At 40.4% G+C, this 22490-nt stretch overlaps 1 protein-coding gene and 1 pseudogene across 1 annotated transcript in view; one reads left to right on the forward strand and one right to left on the reverse strand.

Annotated features, from left to right (window-relative positions):
• LOC101144838 (zinc finger protein 100-like) overlaps window positions 1–22490 on the reverse strand; it is a 47587-nt gene that overhangs the window by 23008 nt on the left and 2089 nt on the right.
• LOC101143733 (cyclin-Y-like protein 1) lies at window positions 3476–4955 on the forward strand (annotated as a pseudogene).

Genomic DNA, 22490 nt, shown 5'->3' on the forward strand with positions numbered 1-22490 from the left:
CAACTGGTCATGTGATCTTAATGAGAAGCCTGGGCTGATAACCACTTAGCTAAGCATTGCCTCTCAAGCTTTAATGAACTTAAAAATCACTTGGTAATGTTGGTCCCACTTTATGTAATGTGATTCTGCATGTTTGGAAAGGGTTCATGAATGGGTGTTTCAAACAAGTCCCCTGCCAATGCTGATGTTGCTCCCCCAGGCTCATCATTAGCATTAGTTAGAGAAAGCAGGCACCGCACAGAGTCCCTGACATTCAGCACTCTTGTCACAACACAAATACTTCTGGTACAAATGAAGACAACCACACTCCATCCTGAAGTTTTATATTATTTACTGGCTCTTTAAAGTTTACAGAGGAAACAAAAGGCAGCAATGTTGGAATAAGTCTGCATTTGCAAAACAACGTGTACACATGTACTAATGCAATAATTATTAAGCAGGTACTATGTGCTCAAGAGTACAATACAGAGCATTGTGCTGGGCATAACATATTATGTGATTTAATCCCCATAACACATTGGAGGTTGATACTAAGTGTTCAGTAATTCTCAGGATTTAGATAAAGGGCCCAGCATTATTACTTCTTCCTCTGTTTCTCTGTTATTGATTTTTTTTAAAAATGTACAGAATAAGGCTAAATATAGACAGAGGAGGGGGCATAGAAAGAGTTTAAGAAATTTTTTTCTATTTATATTTACTTGTCTGTGACTTGTGGAGCAACTACTGGATCTGCAAGAATAGAAAACAAGTTGCTAAATGGAATGTTTCTGTAAGCACTGGTTTTAATACAAAATTTAAAAAAATAAGATGTTAAAATGTATAGTTTATTTTTCTTATTTATCTGCTTTTGGGTTGCAGGAAATTGTAAGCACCAGCTCTAGAAAGGCAGAAGGATTTACCAGCCAAAACTCTGACCTTTATAAATCAGTTCTGTAAGGCAAGACTCCAAAGTGGGCCAGACCTAAAGAAGGCCTTCAAAAAGGGTGAATCTGAACAGAACTGGGGCAGGGAAAGGACCCTATGGAGAATTCTGTTCTCTATGCCACTGGGGTATTTCCAGTTCTGTTTTTCCTAAGCTTACCTAAGAAAAACTTAAATCCTAGAGTTTATGTAACTTTAATCTATTTTTGCCACTGCTCTGTCAATTTTATAACTATACTAACAGGCAATTTAAATGACTCTTTTCAAGTTTTCTGGAATGATTTCATTAGAAGATAAGTATGTATTCTAACAAAGTAAAAGATACACAAATAATAATAACAACTCTTCAGTCCATAAATATCCCTTCAGGTGATAACCTCAGAAGACACAACAATATAAAAAGAAGTGGCCAAAGTTTTTTTGTTTTGTTTTGTTTTTGAGATGGAGTTTCATTCTTGTCACCCAGGCTGGAGTGCAATGGCACAATCTTGGCTCAACGCAACCTCTACCTCCTGGGTTCAAGTGATTCTCCTGCCTCAGCCTCCCGAGTAGCTGGAATTACAGGCATGCACCACCTCGCCTAGCTAATTTTTCTATATTTTTAGCAGAGACGGGGTTTCTCCATGTTGTTCAGGCTGATCTCGAACTCCCGACCTCAGGTGATCCGCCTGCCTCGGCCTCCCAAAGTGCTGGGATTACAGGCGTGAGCCACTGCTCCCGACTGAAGAGGCCAAAGTTTTGTTTTGCTTTGCACACATCTATTCACTGTACCAACCATATGATGTTTAATTCAACCATGTATCCAGTTGCTAGTCCAGACCAAAAGTTTCTGGATGGTAGGGACCGTGACTGCTTCATCTATTTTTTGAATGACCTTATGAAATGGAAGCAATTAGTTTATCTTTTGAGTTACCGGACCTCCTCTTTGTGTTTCACCAAAGTAACAGCAAACTAGAGAAACTCTCATCTGGGTACCAACCAAAGTTATCTCTTGTATGAGTATGAAGGGAGAAAAAAAAAAAAACAGAATGACTCATTTCTCTTACACCGAGACAGAAGCAGAATTAACCACTCATCAGCCTGAAACAATTCTGCACTGGACATCCTCAAATGTCTCAAAGACATCTAGGTGATTGTGAGAAGGTTCTTACTGACCCTGGGCTGATGGTCCAGTGATAAGCCAGGCTGAGAGAGATTCATGCTGATTCTAAATAGAAAATGGAACTGCCTTGGTGGAGCTCCAGAACCTGCATCACCTATCCTGACTTGCTACCTTTTGGGTAAGAAGAAGGACAAGAATACCCTACTCCAGTATCGTATTTTACAGGTAGGTATAGTTGTGGTCATGGCTCTGGATACTTTGTGGCCTTGATCTCTCACTCTTAAGATGCTCGTTTACACTTACAGATTCTGTCATCAAATTCTATTTACACCTGGAGTCTCTCACATAACTGTAGCAGGTCACTAAAAAAGATCTGAAAAGCTTAAAGAGTCACACTTTCAAATGGGGGCTTCAAGATTTCTACGCTGACATCTCACAATACAGAAAATGCCTTCTGTTGGTTTTCAGTACATTCTCAATCCAAAGTCTTCTGGCCCTGTCTTGTAAATCCTAGGCAGAGGCCAGACCTTATGTGCAGATTCTAGGTGGGATCAATCTGACTCTGCATCCTTGGGTGTTACAGCAAACAGACTACAATCAAAGGAGAGCTCCCCTCATAGAGGCTGCTCTGGCACATTCTAAATAATATGTCCAACTAAAAGAAAAAACTGAGGCAACATGAATGTAAGTAGAGAGTTCATCTGGGCCAAGCTTGAGGACTGTAACCTTGGAGCAAAAATACATCTTCCAAAGACTGAACAAATAAGAAATTGAATCCCTGAATAGACCAATAACAAGTGCCAAAACTGAATTGGTCTTAAATGGCCACCAATCACAAATAGCAAAGAACCAGACAAATTTACAGATGAATTCTACCAGATGTACAAAGAAGAGCTGGTACCACTTCTAATATTATTTCAAAATATCGAGAAAAAGGGACTTCTTTTCCAGCTCATTATATAAAAACAGCATCATTCTGATACCAAAACTGGGAAGAGACACAATAAAAAAAGAAAACTTCAGACCAATATCCCTGAGGAGCACTGATGTGAAAAACCTCAATAAAACACTGGAGAACGGAATCCAGCAGCACATCAAAAAACTGATCCACCTCTATCAAGTCGGCTTCATACCTGGGATGCAAGGCTGGTTCAACATATGTAAATCAATAAATGTAATCCATCACATAGAGAGAACGAAAGAGAAAAACATAATTATCTCCAGATGAGTCAGCTTGGGGAGGCAGCGGCAGCGCGGCGAGCGTGCGGGGAGGCCGGAGCCCTGCCCGGGGCGGGTCGCGGGGTGGGCGGGTGAACTGCCAGCGAGGAGGCATCTGCTTGCGCGGGTGCAGCCTGGGCTGCGCCATTGTTGGGGGAGGGGCGGCTGCTGAGGGCGGCGGAGTAGGGGGCTAGAGAAGGCGCCAGCCCCGGCCGAGAGGAGCAGAGACGCCCCATGGGGAACACGCTGACCTACTGCGTGTCCCCCCAGTACCAGCCTCAAGCTGGGCCGGTGCGTGATGCCAGAGCTGTACTGCGCAACCGACATCTACGAGGCGGCACCCGGGGATGCGGTGGCGGTAGCGCCCGCTTCTGTGGAGCCTACCAGTTGGATTTCGGAGCGGGCGAGGGCCACCACCTGCAGCACAAAAGCGACCACGAGATGCCCTAAGATTTAGCTTTGGAGTCAAACCCTTCTGACCATCCAAGGGCAAGCCCAAGTTTCCTGAGCAAATCTCAAACCGATGTGCGAGAAAAGAGGAAGAGCAACCACTTAAATCATCTATCTCCAGGGCAGCTTACTAAAAAGTATAGCTCATGCTCAACAATATTTCTAGGTGACAGAACAGTCAGCCAGCCTAACCTTAGAACCACAGTAAAATGTGTGACCTTAGAAATATATTACCACATAAAGAACAGAGATGCAAACAGATCCCTGGATATTTTTGATGAGAGATCACATCCCCTCACACGAGAAAAAGTTCCACAGGAATAGTTTAAGCATGATCCTGAGCACAAATTTATTTACAGATTTGTTCATACTCTTTTTAGTGCTGCACAGCTAACAGCTGAATGTGCAATAGTAACTCTGGTTTACTTAGAAAGGCTTTTAACTTATGCTGAAATCGACATTTGCCCCACTAACTGGAAAAGGATTGTTCTGGGAGCCACTCTTCTTGACTCCAAGGTTTGGGATGATCAGGCTGTATGGAATGTGGACTACTGCCAGATCCTCAAGGACATTACAGTTGAGAACATGAATGAAATGGAAAGGCATTTTTCGGAGCTTCTTCAGTTTAATATTAATGTTCCTGCCAGTGTTTATCCCAAACACTACCTTGACCTTCGCTCCTTAGCAGATGACAACCTGAATTTTCTATTTGCTCCTCTTAGCAAAGAAAGAGCACAGAACCTAGAGGCTATTTCTAGATTATGCGTAGACAAAGACTTGTGTGGAGCAGCTGTAAGGAGGTCTTTCAGCGCTGATCAACTTCATTGGTATTCAGCACTCTAAAGCCATCCTCTCTTAAAGGAAGAAATGAGGGGTTATAATGTCACGGGACCTTCATCTACAAAGACTGGAGATATACCACATTTCCTGCTCAAAAACCAGCAAAATTAGTATTTTCTTCAAAAGGAAAGATCTCAAATTCAAGAGACGCCCGGACAACAAGGATCATACTCCACAGAAAAGAATGGGACCTTGTCAATGCAACAAAACACTCTTCTGTCCTTTTTAATGTAAACAGAGTCACCAAAACCACTCCAAAGTGAAGGCTCCCATCCCACACACAGATATTTGCTTACAATGTGGGCCGGTAACTGAACTATGTTAGGTTTTTTAAACAATAGTTTAAATTTTTAGACTTTAAAGACACTAACCATATAACTTTTATGTTTCTTCCAGTTTTTCTCCCCCTGCTCGTTTTGCTGCATATGCCTTTAGAATCAACGCAGTATTGCCCTTAAAACAAGTGACTCTAACTAAAGCCACTTAGGAGCAGACTGCAGCATTGTTAGTATTGAAGGGTTCTTCCTCCCTACTGTTACCATTGAAGCTGCTAGTCATTGGCAATCATTTTAAACCAAAAAGCTGATGGATAACATTTGTCATTCATATTCTTTGTAAGCATTACTTTAGCATTTTAGCATGTCTGGGGCCATAAACAGAGGAAGTATCAGTTATTGATATCTACTTCTATTGGGGTCCATGTTGCATTTCTTGTGAACTATAAATGGTACTTCTCATTTTCTGATAATTTTTATCTTATTAAATAAATGTATTAAAAGATATTTTCATAATGCCAACCAACATGGTGGTTCAGTGACAGTGAAAAAAAAGGAAAGCAGTTTTAAGCTTTAATATAGTTTGGGCCCTCCAAGGCACTGCAGCATGAGTATAAATGCTATAAACCTTTGAAAAACATCATTTGAGAGTTTTGTTTTTTTTCTTTAAGAGATGGGGGTCTTGCTGTGTTGTCCAGGCTGGAGTGTGGTGGCTGTTCATGGGTGCAGTCATGGTGCACTGCAGCCTAGAACTTCCTGGCTTCACGCCATCCTCTAGCCTCGGCCACCCGAGTGGCTGGGACTGCAGGCGCACCCTGCATTTGTCTCCTGAATGTTAGGCTTTTGATTTTTTGTTTCAGTCACTCTTGAAGTCACTCTTGACTGAAGCAAAAAATTAAAAGCTTTATATTCAAAATTCTCAAAATGAAGCTGGGTGTGGTGGTGCACACCTGAGGTTCCAGCTACTTGGGTGGCTGGAGGATTGCTTGGGGTCAGGTATTGGAGGCTGCAGTGTATCGTGATGGTGCCTATAGAAATAGCTACTGCACTTCAACCTGGACAACATATCGGGACCCAATCTCTTAGAAAAATGCAAAATTAAATGCAGAAGAAATGCACCGGCCATAGTGATTCATGCCTATAATCTCAGTACTTTGGGAGGCTGAGGTGGGAGGATTACTTGAGCGCAGCAGTTCAAGACCAGTCTAGTCAACACAGTGAGCCCCTGTCTGTAAAAAATAATAATAAATAAAAATAATTAGCTGGATATGGTGGCATATGTCTGCAGTCCCAGCTACTCTGGAGGCTGAGGTGGGAGGATCACTTGAGCCTGGGGGGTCAAGGCTGCAGTGGGCCATGATCATGCTACTGCACTCCAGTCTGGGTGACATCCAGACCCTGTCTCAAAAGAAGGAAAAGAAAAACATTCAGGCAAGGTTTTATGAAGGTTTGTAGCACTTATACTTCTACAAGTATCAAAGCTTAAAATTACATTAAACCTTTGGAATATCTTGTATCTCCATAAAATGCCCTTCTCTTTTTAAAATGAATTACTTGCAGAGCTGTGCTCTATATGCATTGATCACCGAAGTTCTTTAATTTAAAGGAAGATTTTGAAGAGCAGTGTTAATTAACATGTAATAAAAGGAACTGGGCCCTAATGATAGAAGGTGATATGAACAGCTGTTTTATCATCCTACATGCTACCAACCTGTAGGTGTCCCATTAAGTCCTGCTATTTAAGAAATAACTTACATAACCCTTAGGAACACTTACTTCAGGCTTTAAAAGGCAAGGAACAAATAATTTTAGGAGACTGATAATGCCATCTAAATTTGAAAAACTAAAAGGAGATTAGTGTTCTCAATTATGTGGAATCTATTTCTCCTACTTTTTCAAATCTAATCCTAGGAATCTTGCTTATAAACAAAGCATTCCTGGGCCAGGAATACTTCCTCTACTATAGCAATATTTCACATCGTATTGTGCTGCAATTTCCATCATTTTTAAAGGGCAGAGAAATAAATGATAAATAATGGTATAAAAATATTACAATCTACCACCTCAAAAAAAAAAAACAAAACATTGTTTATGGAGTTCAGAGCTTGGAGATTCAAGTATTGATAGCTGTTTTATTTTAAAAAGAATGTTACAATTTATGTGGTTTTTCTCATGTTTATATTAAAAGCTAATAAACTCTTTTAATTAAAAACACATAATTATTTCAATAGAAAAAAGCCTTTGATAAAATTCAGCATCCCTTCATGTTAAAAACCAATGGAACAGAACAGAGACCTCAGAAATAACCACCACACATTTACAACCATCTGACCTTTGACAAACCTGACAAAAGCAATGGGGAAATGATCTTCTACTAAGTAAATGGTGCTGGGGAAACTGGCTAGCCATATGCAGAAAACTGAAACTGGACCCCTTCCTTACAAAATTATACAAAAATTAACTTATACAAAAAGTAACTCAAGATGGGTTAAACACTTAAATGTTTAACCATAAAAACCCTAAATGAAAACCTAGGCAATACCATTCAGGACAAAGGCATGGGAAAGACTTCATGACAAAAACACCAAAAGGAATTGCAACAAAAGCCAAAATTTGACAAATGGGATCTAATTAAAGAGCTTCTGCACAGCAAAAGAAAACCATCATCAGAATGAACAGACAACCTACAGAACAGGAGAAAATGTTTGCAATCTACCCATCTGACAAAGGTCTAATATCCAGAATTTATAAGGAACTTATACAAATTTAAAAGACAACCCCATCAAAAAGTGAGCAAAACATGAACAGATACTTCTCAAAAGAAGACATTTATGTGGCCAACAAACATGAAAAAACACTCAGCCGGGCTCACGCCTGTAATCCCAGCACTTTGGGAGGCCGAGGCGGCTGGATCACCTGAGGTCGGGAGTTCAAGACCAGCCTGGCCAACATGGAGAAACCCGTCTCTACTAAAAATACAAAATTAGCCAGGCATGGTGGGGCATGTAATCCCAGCTACTCGGGAGGCTAAGGCAGGAGATTCGCTTGAACCCAGGAGGCGGAGGTTGCAGTGAGCCAAGATCGCACCATTGCACTCCAGCCTGGCCAATAAGAGTGAAAGTCTGTCTCAAGAAAAAAGAAAAAAAGAAAAAAAAAAAGCTCAACATCACTGATCATCAGGGAAATGCAAATCAAAACCACAATGAGATACATCTCACACCAGTCAGAATGGTAATGATTAAAAAGTCAAGAAACAGATGCTGGTGAGGCTGTGGAGAAATAGTAACACTTTTACACTGTTGGTGGGAAGGCAAATTAGTCTAACCATTGTGGAAGACAGTATGGTAATTCCTCAAGGATCAAGACCAGAATTACCATTTGATCCAGCAATCCCATTACTGGGTATATACCCAAAGGAATATAAACCATTCTACTATAAAGACACATGCACATGTATGTTTATTGCAGCACTGTTTACAATAACAAAGACATGGAGCCAACCCAAATGCCCATCAATGATAGACTGGATAAAGAAAATGTGGTACATATAAGCCATGGAATACTATGCAGCCATCAAAAGGAATGAGATCATGTCCTCTGCAGGAACATGAATGAAGCTGGAAGCCAGCATCCTCAGCAAACTAACACAGGAACAGAAAACAAAACATTGCATGTTCTCACTCATAAGTGGGAGCTGAACAATGAGAACACATGGACACAGAGAGGGAAACTACACCCACCAGGGCCTGTTGAGGGGTGAATGGTGAGGAGAGAGAACATAGAGGATGGGTGAATAGGCGCACCAAACCACCATGGCACACATACCTATGTAACAAACCTGCATGTTCTGCAAGTGTATCTCCCTGCTTTTTTAGAAGAAATTTTTTAAAAGAGGAAAAAAATGTTACTCATCACATAAACCAAAACTAAAGACAAAAACCACATGATTATTTCAATAGATGCTAAAAAAGCCTTCAATATAATTTACTATCCTTCATGTTTAAAACCCTCGACAAACTAGGCATTGAAGGTACATACTTCAAAATAATGAGTCATCTTTCACAAACTTACAGCCAACATACTAAATGGACACAAGTGAGAAGCATTCCTCCTTGAAAACGGGCACAAGACAAGGATGCCTTCCCTCAAAACTCCTGTTTGACATAGAATTGGTACAGTCTCAGCAGAAAAGCTCTTTAAACTGAAAAGCAACTTCTGCAAAGTTTCAGGATACTAAATCAGTAGCATCCCTGTACATCAACAACATCCAAGCCAAAAGCCAAATCAAAAACATAATGCCATTCACAATTGCCACACACACACACACACACACACACAAATATCTAGGAATATAGCTAACCAGGAATGTGAAAGATCTCTATGACAAGATTATCAAACACTGCTTAAAGAAGTGAGAGATGACACAAACAAATGAAAAACCATTTTATGCTCATGGATAGAAAAGATCAGCATCACTAAAATGTCAAAACTACCCAAAGAGATTTACTGACTTAATGCTATTCCTATCAAACTACCAAAAACATTGTTAACAGAACTAAAACTTAACTATTTTAAAATTTATATGGAACTAAAATGAGCCTGAATAGCCAAGGCAATTTTAAGCAAAAGGAATAAAGCTGGAGGCATTACATTACCCCTCTTCAAACTACACTACAGGGCTACGATAACCAAAGCAGCATAATACTGATGCAAAAAGAGATGCATAGAAAAATGCAAAACAATAGAGAGGCCAGAAATAATGCCACACACCTCCAACTATCTGATCTTTGACAAAGCTGTCAAGAGGAATGAGGAAATAATTCCCTATTTAATAAATGGTGCTGGAATAAGCTGGGAGAGGTGGCTCACACCTGTAATTCCAGCACTTTGGGAGGCCAAGGTGGGTGTGGATCAGTTGAGGTAAGGAGTGCGATACCAGCCTGGCCAACGTGGTGAAACCCTGTCTCCACTAAAAATACAAAAATTGGCTGGGCAAGGTGGCACATGCCTATAATTCTAGCACTTTGGGAGCCCAAGGCAGGTAGATCACTTGAGATCAGGAGTTTCAGGCCAGCCTGGCCAATACTGCAAAACTTCATCTCTACTAAAAATACAAGAATTAGCAGGGCATGGTGGTGCATGTCTGTAGTTCCAGCTACTCAAGAGGCTGAGGCATGAGAAATGCTTCAACCCATGAAGCAGAGGTTGCACTGAGCCAAGATATGCCACTGAACTCCAGCCTTGGTCACAGAGTGAGACCCTGTCTCAAAAGAAAAAAATAGTCACTAACAGATACTGGCAAGGTTGCAGAGAAAAGGGAATGCTTTTATACACTGTTGGTGCGAGTGTAAATTAGTTCAACCATTGTGAAAAGCAGTGTGGTGATTCTTCACAGAACTAAAAACAGAATTACCATCGGACCCAGCAACCTCTTAACTGGGTATATATTCAAAGAAATATAAATTATTCTACCATAAAGTCACATGCACATGCATGTTCATTTCAGCACTGTTTACAATAACAAAGACATGGAATAAACCCAAATGCCTATCAGTGGTAGCCTAGATTGAAAAAAATATGGTATGGTCAGATGACAGAGCTCATTCTCGTAATCCCAGCACTTTGGGAGGCCAAGGCAGGTGGATTGCCTTAGCTCAAGAGTTCAAGACGAGTCTGGGCAGCATGGCAAAACCCCATCTCTACAAAAAATAAAAATAATTAGGCAGACATGGTAGTGTGTGCCTGTAGTCCCAGTTACTTAATGGGCTGAGGTAGGAGGACCCCTTGAGCCTTGGAGGTTGAGGCTGAAGTGAGCCACGACTGTACTGCACTTCAGCCTGTGTGACAGAGTGAGACACTGTCTTAAAAAAAAATAAAGAAAAGATTTAATAGAAACAAAATATGGTACATAAGCATCATGGAAGACTATGTGGCCATAAAACAAACACCACCAAGATAAAGATCTCTGCAGCAGCACGGATGGCGCTGGAGACCATTAGCCTTAGAAAACTCATGCAGAACACAAAACCAAATGCATGTTATCATTTGTAAGAGCTAAATAATAAGAACACATGGACACGAGGAACAGTCACGGGGCCTAGTTGAGAATGGAGGATGAAAGGACAAAGAGGATCAGAAAAAAATACCTCTTTGGTGCTATGCTTAGTACCTCAGTGACAAAATAATCTACACCAAACCCCCATGACACAATTTTGCCCATATAACAACCCTGCACATGTACACGTGTAGAAAAAGAAAATCCATGGGTGGGGAAGAATGCAGTGTAAGTGGATTGTTTGTTCTACAGACAGTGGCCCAGGTGGCGCTGTACTCTGATTTATTTCTGGGTCCATGCAGGCAGAGAAGATTATGAACAGGTAGTCCAGGACCCTAGGCTGGTGGAGAAAACAGGTTGCTGCTGCAGATTCATTGTCTGGGGGTTGGGATATGCCAGGAGACTTGTGGACACTTTTGTGGCTTTTTGGCAAGAAATACTAGGATCCACAACGCTGTAGTGAAATTCCCAAGTGTGATGACTAGTCCTGGGAGGGGTGTGGACACGTCAATGTCTAGTGGGTATGTTTGTGAGTGGGTCAGAATCCTGTGGTGATAGCTGTGGAACAAGGGGGTCTGTCATCAAAGTTCCTTTCCTCTAAGTTTTCATCCTCTCTTACCCTAGAAGATCTGGAATCACACGACAATGAAAGGCTTTGTTCTCCTTTAGACGAGAACAGAGCCTCCCACTCCAAGACACCAAGAGTTCCATTCCAGGCCAGGTCTCCAGGATATCTTTCTTCTACCACCAAAACGGCAGAGTTTGCTGAATACCAAGCAATTCTCTAGCACCAACTCAATGTCAAACATTCAAATTCTGACACCATGCAGAGTCAGCAAAGACCCTGATTCAGGGTTTAGTCTCATAACATTACCCTCTTTGCAGCTGCCAGTCACAAACCCCATAGGCCCATCTATGTTTCTGGGCTACTGTTTAAAAACTGAGGACTCCTGCAAACTTCCTCAAGTTCAATAATTTGATGGAGCTACAATAATTTGATGGAGCTACTCACAGAACTCAGCAAAACACTGCAGCTATGTTTACAGATTATAAAAGATACAACCCAGGAAAAATCAAATAGAAGAAATGTATAGAACAAAAAGAAGAGGTGGGGAAAGATGAAACATATAGATAACCCTGGTAAATAGCTGTGATTAATAAAATTTTTCATCCTCTGTGTTCTCCAGGAAGTTTATGGAAAGAAACACTCTTCCATTATGAATTACACGGTGCTCTCTTTTCTTTTTTATCACATAGCCACAGACTACTGAACTAGAGCAACTCGATTTTGAATAGGGGCTGAGTAAAATAAGGCTGCAACCACTGGGCTACATTCCCAGATGGTTAGGCATTCTAAGTCACAAGATGAGACTGGAGGTCAGCACAAGATACAGGTCATAAAGAGCTGGCTGATAAAACAGTTTGCAGTAAAGAAGTGGGATAAAACCCACCAAAACCAAGATGGTGATGAGAGTGTCCTGTGGTCATCCTCACTGCTACACCCCCACCGGTGCCATGACGGTTTACAAATGCCACGGAAACATCAGGAAGTTACACCATAATGGTCTAAACAGGAGAGGCATAAATATTCCACTTCTTGTTTACCATAAAATTAAGAAATAACCATAAAAATGGGCAACCAGCCTATGGAGAAAGCCATTCTCTTATATCTCCACTTTCTTAATAAATGTACAGGCCAGGTGCAGTGGCTCACGCCTGTAATCTCAGCACTTTCGGAGGCCGAGATGGGTGGATCACCTGAGGTTGGGAGTTTGAGACCAGCCTGACCAACATGGAGAAACCCCATCTCTACTAAAAATATAAAATTAGCTGGGCGTGGTGGCGCATACCTGTAATCCCAGCTACTCGGGAGGCTGAGGCAGGAGAATTGCTTGAACCCGGGAGGCAGAGGTTGCAGTGAGCCAAGATCGAGCCATTGTACTCTAGCCTGGGCAACAAGAGCAAAACTCTGTCTCAAAAATAAATAAATAAATTTGCTTTCTCTTTACAGACTCCCCCTGAATTCTTTCTTAAGATCCAGGAACCCTCTCTTGGGATATGGGTCAGGACTTCTTTCCGGTGACATTTTTCCGGCAACTACAAAGGGACTATATTGAAGAGACCTCTGACCCAAAGGAAAACCATCTGTGCACACTAATGGCTGACTCTGAGTGAGTAGGGTGCATACGCCTGGGTAAAGGATGGGATTGGGTTAGGGGCCCAACTTAGGGGAGTTACAGTCTCTCCTAAGACAGAGTGGGTTAAAGTCTCCTCTTAATAAAAGGCAAGGATGCTCGGCTGAACTTGGATTTGAGGCCCAACTTAGGAAGGTTATAGTCCTTCCTAAGATTTAGGAAGTTAGACACCTCTCTCAGTAAAGTCCCTGTCAGCTAAGAACTGGTTTGGTACTATGGGATGTTAATTGCTATTCTTTTTTGATTAAGCTGTCTTGTACTCTTTGCTGGTAGCTATAGGTGACAGAATTAGGCATCTATAGGACCATGGAACATGGGGAGCTTTTTCCTCTCCAAAAGGAAAAACTTGAGAGCTGATGGGACTGCTGGTGGAAATAATCCTTTTGCTACTGACAAGCAGCCACATGAACTTCTCATTGTCGCTGCAATTGGTGGGTCTTTCTCTGGCCTCCTTGAGCTCTTTGCCTTCCCTACCCTGCCACAGGCAATGCTTTTTTCTCTCCTTTCCCTTTATTATCTTTTCTATTACTCAGGATGACTGTCTTGCCCAGAAGCCACAAGTTCAAACTCCTGATTGGAGGTTGAATTAATGATAATAGGGCCCAACCCGGGGCAAGTTTAAGGCGTGCCAGTTTGATATTGATTGCTAAGTAGAGAGGCAATCAATATCAAAAAATATGTGTTTTGTCACACATATTTTGCTCTGGCCAAAATGAAAAAAGATAATTTCCCTTTGTTTTGTGGCTTGGCCCCCAGTGCTGTGGTACAGCCAGCCATATTGCTAGGGCCACTCAGGGAAAAGGAACCCAGAAGCTTGGCATGCTGGCAGAAGGGTACAAATTTCTTACCAATCAAAATTCTGGCCTCTCTCTATATATGCAAACTGACTGAATGAATGGCAAAAGTCACTGTTTATCTCCTCTGTGAAGTTTTAATTGGAAAATGCATTTGTGATACTAGTCAAGATATAACAAATCTGTTATATTTTGTGCTATGTCTTTCTGTATTGTTCTGTCATTAACCTCAGGATAGAATGCTGGCCTAGGACCTCGTAGGTTTAAGATGGCCCAGCAAGCTGGTCAGTCATGTCCTTGGAAGCTTGATGTTGTAACCATGTGACTGTACTTTCTCTTGGTCTCCACCATCACAATGGTGGCCCAGGTTCAGGGTTCAATTTCCAGCTTAGGGAATGAGTAATTTCTTGTTTGATATTTCAGTGACCTTTACCATTTGTAGATTCTCTTTCTCTCTAGGAACCCTCTTAAGTTCTCCTTTCTCAGAATACCTGTGAGGTTGCTTTTGGTAAAGTTCAAAAGCCAGAGATATTGGCCGTTTGACCTGACTAAAGTCTGGTAATAAGAAATTTAAAAGGGCACTATGCTTAAAAGTCAGCCTTAATTAAAAGCAGATATTCAAGCTCTAACAGCCTGTCAGGGGAGGGGAGCGTGGCAAGGTAGGATGGCTGAGGGGGTTGTGGGGACTGTTGGAACTGTTGAGCATCCTGATTATATTGTGGATTACACAAACCTGCAGATATGTTAGAATTCATAGAACTGTACACCCCCCAAAAGTCCACTTTTTACTGCATGATAATTTTATTATGCAGTAAAATGTCAAAAAGATTGAATATCTTCCATTTTATTGTGTTTGACCTAACATTCCTTGGGAAAAACAGAGGAGGTATCACAGACCCTGTTTGGGAAACACCCTTTTCTCCTCATGAAACCCCAGGAATTGAAAGTGGATAGATATCTCTCAACATCTGAGTTTCTGTTCTGCTTTGCATTCATTATCTCACATTTTTTACTTTTGGGGTTATCAGAAATTATTTCACATATGAAAGAACTTTGGTATGTAATAACTGGGTAAGAAATATACTTTTGAGGATGGCTAATAACAGTTATGGGGAAATAGCTCTTCACGTTTGGATAATAGAAATATGCCCTTGACCACATAAAAAGTATGGGGATGTCCCCACACCCAACTGAGAAATAAGATTTCCATGGGAATGAACTGATTCTTTTTTGGATCCATGATCTGATTTTAAAACAGAACCCTCAGTTTTAGAGGATCTGTTTTGCCTTCCAGCTGTGTTTACTTTTTAGGCTGTAACAACTACATGTTTTCCTGGCCCTGGGATCCACTCTGAAGCTAGTAATTCAGTTAAGAAACTGACAAATGAAAAACTTTACAACTACTGAATCTTTTGTCTGTATATTTCTGTGTTGTGTGTGTGATACAAAAGAGCTCTGATTAATTGGTTTAAAAACAATAAGAACTTAAATATTTTATCAGAAAAGTAAAAAGTGTAATGCCTTTTAGTACATGTGACAAGTAATCTTTTGGGAATTAAGCAGTTTTAAAGATTACTGGAAAAATGTCTTCAAAATATAATTTGATCAAAATTATACAGGTCAGATACTAGGTTTACCAAATACTTTAAGGTCATAAACTGCTTCTTTAACTTTTAAAAATTGTTCAATTTTCCTATCTTGAAGCCATTAGATTCTAAATAAAGCCTGGGGACATATGGAATTAGTCATGCCCCCTAACTATACAAAGAAGGTTATAAAGAAAAAAGGATTATATGTTTTTTAAAAAAATGTTGTATAGCAAATTATTTTCCTAAAATAAAATGACTAGTTATTTAAAAAGATGGATGTTTAGGACAAATCAGAAAGTCCAAATGTACTGTAGATAGTCTGTATAAGAAATGAAAGCATTCATGAAAGGGATTTTTTACAAGAAATGTTGTACAATTTAAAGGTGATTAGACCTTCTGAATACTTCATAAAATGCCACTAAGACTCTTACTGTACAACCTGCCAGCTTGACAGCTAGGTAAGGCCTGGGGCACATGGAATTAGCTACACCCTCTATTAATACACTGGAAAGAGTCAGACCTTATCTACACTTGTGCCTGGGTCCTAGACTCCACACCTAGTACATAACTACAGTCCCTTACTTATCAAGGTTTTCACCATAGGTAAAAATTACTAAGAATTAACATTGTAACATGTGACTACTATAAAACAATTTTACATGCAAGGTATGCAAAGAAAATGAAATGTGTTTTTGATAAAAAGTTTATAAAAGAAATGTAGATTCTTTGTCTAGATTAAAAACGTTGTTTTAAATTAGATAGAATAAAACTGAAAGTTTTAACAAATTGTGGATAATTTTTGAACATTTAATTGTAAAAGAGATTCTGTGAGTGTATTGACTAAAGTTAAAGGGGTATTATCCAGTTTGAATATACACTGAACACTGAGATAAAAATGACAATGTTCTCTTAAAGCACTGATCAACTCTTTAACAACAAAACATCTGTAAATAGTTATAAAAGTTTTATGAGAATACTACCTTATGGTCAAACATTAAAACTGGATAAATTTGTCTAAAGATTCATTAAGGCCAGGTGCAGTGGCTCACATCTGTAATCCCAGCACTTTCGGAGGCTGAGGCGGGTGATCAGGAGTTCAAAACCAGCCTGGCCAAGATGGTGAAACCCCGTCTCTACTAAAAATACAAAAATTAGCCAGGCACGGTGGCAGGCACCTGTAATCCCAGCTACTCGGGAGGCTGAGGAAGGAGAATCACTTGAAAGTGGGCGGCAGAGGTCGCAGTGAGCCGAGATCAAGCCATTGGGTTTGACATCACTAATATTCACAAACATAATGGTGAAATTTGGATTATTTAGTATAAAAATCATACAGGAAACATTGTCAAATGTGAAATCATGTTTTACTCTTTCTGGACTATATTTGTATAAATATGCTATTGGTATGTGTTTCAAAATTATAGTGCTGGACAACATGGCTGATGTCTGTAATCCCAGCACTTTAGGATGCCAAGATGGGCGGATCGCTTGAGGTCAAGAGTTCAAGACCAGCCTGGCCAACATGGTGAAACCCCCATGTCTACTAAAAATACAAAAATTACCAGGCATGGTAGCATGCACCTGTAGTCCCAGCTGCTCAGGAGGCTGAGGCAGGAGAATCACTGGAACCCAGGAGGCAGAGGTTGCAGTGAGCCAAGATCGCACCACTGCACTCCAGCCTGAGCAAAAGAGTGAGACTCCGTCTCAAAAAAAAAAAAAAAAAAAAAAAAAAGGAAATTGCTATTATTCTAATATGACTAAGTGTATGTTATTAATAATTACACTTTGGGAGGCTGAGGCTAGCGAGTCACCTGAGGTCAGGAGTTCAAGACCAGCCTGTCCAACATGGTGAAACCCCGTCTCTATTAAAAATAGAAAACTTAGCCCTGCGTGATGGCAGGTGCCTGTAATCCTAGCTAGTTGGGAGGCTGAGGCGGGAGAATCGCTTGAACCCAAGAGGCGGAGGTTGCAGTGAGCCAAGATTGCACCACTACACTCCAGCCTAGGGGACAGAGCAAGACTCCATCTAAAAAAAAAATAATAATAATAATAATTACATCGTTACCTAAAATCATTGTATGCCACAGAGCTAACCAAATTTCCTTGTCAATCTTTTTTTACTGTAACTGCCCTAAGACTTTGCCATCCAGACAATCATCTTGTGTTGATCCTCTTCAAAAGATGATATGTAGTCCACTATAAGACAATGATAGATGTTCTTAAATGCAAGTTTCTGATAACATTAGAAATTGTGACATTAGAATAGAGGAAGAACTTTCTTGTTTTTTTGTTTTTTTTTTTTTTTTGAGATGGAGTCTCACTCTGTCGCCCAGGCTGGAGTGCAGTGGTGCGATCTCGGCTCACTGGAAGTTCCACTTTGCAGTTTCATGCCACTCTCCTTCCTCAGCCTCCCGAGTAGCTGGGACTACAGGTGCCTGCAACCATGCCCCACTACTTTTTTTTGTATTTTTAGTAGAGACAGGGTTTCACCATGTTAGCCAGGATAGTCTCGATCTCCTGACTTCGTGATCTGCCCGCTTCAGCCTCCCAAAGTGCTGGGATTACAAGGGTGAGCAACCGTGCCTGGCCTAAGGAAGAACTTTCAATACTAATGGAGAACTAAAATGGTCATGACTATCAAACAGAACAGGAATTAACTGAGTGGACTGAACTAATAGAAGACTGAAGTAATATTTTTTGACTTTGCCTAAAACATCACTGATCCTTTGTTTTGTTTTTCAGAGTCAAAAAAACTATTCTTTTGAACTATTCACACCTTTTAACAATTGAGTAAAGTATACACCTGTGAAAAAAATTTGGAAAATATTTGTGAGTATTCTGAACTTAAAACAATTTAGTTATTTATATAAGTGCAATAAGAAACTGTTTTCTTTTACAACAGGACACAATTAGAGAAACTTGTTATTTTATCAAGGCTTTTGACTAGAATGACATACTTTGCTTTAATGAACTAAACTTGACTTGTAGAACCAATAAAGCTCCATGGGAAAACTGGTATTATACCTTGTCTACACAGCCCCTGTACAGGGTTCCTGGCTAGCGGTAAATAAAAAAATTTCTTATCTGAGATTCCTTTTATGAAACAAGGTTCCATCAAAGCCAATTTAAAAGGCCTATGTGAAAAATAATTATTCTTGCTACAATTTATAGAAATAATCGGGCCAAGTATAAGACTAAAACTTTTTTTTTTATGTTCACACTTCACATTGTCTTATGTTTATTTGCAGTTATTTTTGACCTTGAAGATGGCATATCTTCCAGCCATAGCAGTTCACTTCTTCAAGTTAATTTGGTGGCTAACACAACAGGTAATATCCACCACCCACTCCCAACCTACATCCTGCTGATCTTGCTTTGCTCACATCTTGGAGACAATAGAGTTCACAGAGTTGAGTCTGTGGCTAGAGCCGGTCAGAAAGCACGAATCTGAAAGATATTTTTAAAATAGCACCAGTAGGCCAAGCACAGTGGTTCACCAGCACTTGGGAGGCCAAGGCAGGCAGATCACTTGAGGTTAAGAGTTAGTGAAAATACAAAATCAGCTGGGCATGGTGGTGTGCACTTGTAATCTCAGCTACTCAGGAGGCTGAGGCAGGAGAATCACTTGAACTTGGGAGGCAGAGATTGCAGTAAGCCAAGATCATGCCACTGCACTCCAGCCTGGGGAACAAAGCAAGACTATGCCTCAAAAAAAGAAAAAAAAATAGCACTACTAAACGAAACAGTCACAAAGCTTAGCTTTCTCTTTCTACTACTAACAGTGTCATAAGATGGATTATGTAAAAATCTGGATTACTGTTTGAATTATGAAGACATTACAATCAGCCACCAACTTCCTATCAGCTTGGTTCCAACAAATGCCCAGTTCATGAAAAGCTTTCTTAAGTTTCCTTGGAAGAATTTTGCTTATTTTGCTTTACTGTTGTAGAATATATTGCCATTCTACTCCTTGTGTAGAAATGCAGAATAAACTTACTGGGTGTTTTCTTAAAGTGAACACTTATTAATCTTCCAGATATCACCTGTTGTTGGAACTGGGAGTTAGGAATGGCCCTCATCAAACTGATGCTTTCTGATTGAGCTCCTCTCTACCTCAAATACAAAAGACGCTAATAGGCAAGAATATCATCACCTCTATTCGGCATGAAGTAGTAACAGAAGATTGATCTTCGTCCCACTACAACCCTTAGGATTAAGGGTTTCCTTGTTTAAAAAAATAATAATAATAATAGAGGGGGAAAATGTCAGAGGCATATTGAACCAAAGCAAATCCATTTTGAATAGGGCCTGGGTAAAACAGGGCTGAGATCTACTGGCCTGCATTCCCAGATAGTTAACCACTCTAAGTCACAGGATGAGACAAGAGATCAGCACAAAATACAGGCCATAAAGACCTGGCTGATAAAACAACTTGTAGTAAAGAAGTGAGATAAAACCCTCCAAAACCAAGATGGTGATTGAGTGTGACCTCTGGTCATCCTCACTGCTACCCTCCCATCAGTGCTATGAGAGTTTACATATGCCATGGAAACATCAGGAAGTTACCCTTTAGGGTCTAAAATGGGGAGGCATAAATACTCCACCCCTTGTTTAGCAAATAATCAAGAAATAACCATAAAAATGGGCAACCAGCAGTCCTTGGGGCTGCTCTGCCTGTAGAGTAAAACATTCTTTTATTTCTTATTAATAAACTTACTTTCACTTCATGGACTCACCTTGATTCTTGAGTGAAATCCAAGGACCCTCTCTTGGGGTTTGGATTGGGACCCTTTTCGGTAAAATCTCTGCACATATTTTTTCTTCTTCTCATGAAAAAAAAAATTGGCTAAGGCTGGGCGTGGTGGCTCATGCCTGTAATCCCAGCACTTTGGGAGACCGAGGTGGGCAGATCACAAGGAGATTGAGACCATCCTGGCTAACATGGTGAAACCCCATCTCTACTAAAAACACAAAAATTAGCTGGGCATGGTGGCACGCACCTGTATTCCCAGCTACTTGGGAGGCTGAGGCAAAGGAATCGCTTGAACCTGGGAGGCAGAGGTTGCAGTGAGCCGAGATTGCACCACTGCACTTCAGCCTGGCGACAGAGTGAGACTCCATCCCGGGGGGGAAAAAAGTCAGCTAAATTTGTCTTCAGTGGTCTAAATAAAATTTTACGTGGGCTCCTGAACTTTGAGCTACCCTCAATCTGAGCTAACTTACAACTTCATTCTGTGCCCCTCCTAAGAACATGCTGACTTCAGCATGTTCTCTAATCTAATCTAAAATCTAACCTTTTCAATCTCCAACTGCCATTCCCTTCCCACCTTCTCTCTAATCTTTTTTGCTCCACTGTATGAAAGAAAGCCCTTGTCTGCCTAAACTTGGCAATTCTTAAAGTTTTTATAGTTGGTATTCCTCCTATTCCAATACTTTTTGGAATTCAAATTTTTTAAATAAATTGAACTTGGTTATACATTACAAAGTCTAGAAACTGCCTTAAAACAATAACAACGTCATCATCAGCAAGACCCTCCCAATCCCCTTTTATGTTAACCTTAACTGCATCTGCCTGTGAGCCCCCCGCTTTCCAGGACTCTGTAGCTTCTCTCAGCAGATAGGCTTCTTCCATGGCTGCAGTGAGAAGGCTGGGACATCTGCAGGAGAGACTCCCCAGAAAAAACTAACAAGGCCGTTATTAAATTTCTTCTGCAGGCTCAATATTAGCCTTAGCTCTGAGTCACTGGGACCAAGCTCTAATTTCCATGTTAAAAGTTATTCACTTGGTTGTTGAAATTAAGTGTCTGAAAAATCCAGCAAAATTATTCAGTGTTCTTATAAGGGAAGGAAATTTTAAGGTGCTTACATTTTATACCTCAATAAGAAAAGCAAAAGTATCAGGCCGGGCATGGTGGCTCATGCTTGTAATCCCAGCACTTCGGGAGGCCAAGGCGGGCGGATCGCGAGGTTAGGAGTTTGAGACCAGCCTGACCAACATAGTGAAACCCCGCCTCTACTAAAAGTACAAAAATTAGCTGGGCATAGTGGTGCACCTCTAATCCCAGCTACTCAGGAGGCTGAGGCAGGAGAATCACTTGAACCCGGGAGGTGGAGGTTGCCGTGAGCCAAGATGGTGCCATTGCCCTCCAGCCCGGGTGACAGAACCAGACTCCGTGTGAAAAAAAAAAAAAAAAAAGCAAAAGTATCTATTTCTTTCAGACAATAAATGTATTACTTTATTAATTCCATTTAAAATTATTTTGTAAACAATGAGTCATATGGGAGCACTTCTAGACAGTACCGAGTTTCATCTCATAAAATTTAGCATAAAAATCAAAAATCAATGTAACAGGATCTGAACACAGATATTCACATCACAAACTTACCCTGAAAAAAAAGAAACTGATGTTTTAATGAATCTATGTAACTCACCAATTATCCACCACATTTTCTTGTGGAAATGTATTCATTTTCTACAGCTAAAATTGAGAGATTTTGCCTGGGAGTAGCATTCTAAAAGCTAAGCCTTGAAATTCTGTTTGAAATCACTCAGCCATAAAAAAAACACACCTGAGAAAATTCCTATCTCACTCTGGGAAAAACGGTAAATGAGAATTTTTAACAAATTTTTGACAAATGAAATACATGATCAGACATTTTTTTCTGAAACCCACCTCTTTTATGACCTTTGTAAATATTTTTCTACCTTTCAAGCCCTACTAATATAATGCAATTTACAGCTAAAAAACTGAGGTCAAAATAAGTGACAAATATCTTCAAGGTGACAAACCCAGGTAGTGGCAGTGCTGATTAAATAATAGATGTGTCTGACTCATGTTTCAAGTCAGGTCATTCAATCACTGGAGAGATTCTTCCACCCACTCCTGCTCACTTATGTGCTCAAGAACCACCCACTCAGAAGACACTGCATTATGCCCCAGTGACTGCCCCAGGTGCATTTTACTTTGCAAGCTCTTACACCATCTCACTGGGGTCAGTTCTGTTGTTGTTTGTCTTTTGGAATACTTTTTGGTAACAAAATTTTCACTTTTTT

The sequence above is a fragment of the Gorilla gorilla genome, chromosome 20, assembly GCF_029281585.2.
Source record: "Gorilla gorilla gorilla isolate KB3781 chromosome 20, NHGRI_mGorGor1-v2.1_pri, whole genome shotgun sequence".
In the NCBI taxonomy this organism is placed as follows: domain Eukaryota; kingdom Metazoa; phylum Chordata; class Mammalia; order Primates; family Hominidae; genus Gorilla; species Gorilla gorilla.